Here is a 410-nt window from a genome sequence, read left to right on the forward strand (position 1 = left end):
ATTTGTAAATGTATATATGAATATTTGTTATGAAATAGTCATATTTTCTACTAAGTTTTTCTGACAGCTATTTTTTTTAGTGCAAAATGAATCAACTTTTAAAAAATTCAATGAGATCAATGTAATCCAAAAATTCTTTGTAATACTGCAAATAATAAATCAATCATCGATCAACTCAAAGTCCAAATTGATGAAGTTTCACAATCATTTATTTGAAACAGGAGCATGATGCAAATCTAAATAAATGAAATGTGATGCTTTCTGATATTGAACAAATGAAAAATGAGATGATGATGTTCCACGAAGTGATTAATAAAATAATATAAATCAAATTATATGTTTATTTATAATAATAATTATAATATTATAACCTATAAGCTAATAAGTGTACAAACACTGAAATATATCTT

This window comes from Atta colombica, unplaced genomic scaffold (genome assembly GCF_001594045.1).
Source record: "Atta colombica isolate Treedump-2 unplaced genomic scaffold, Acol1.0 scaffold341, whole genome shotgun sequence".
Taxonomy (NCBI): Eukaryota; Metazoa; Arthropoda; class Insecta; order Hymenoptera; family Formicidae; genus Atta; species Atta colombica.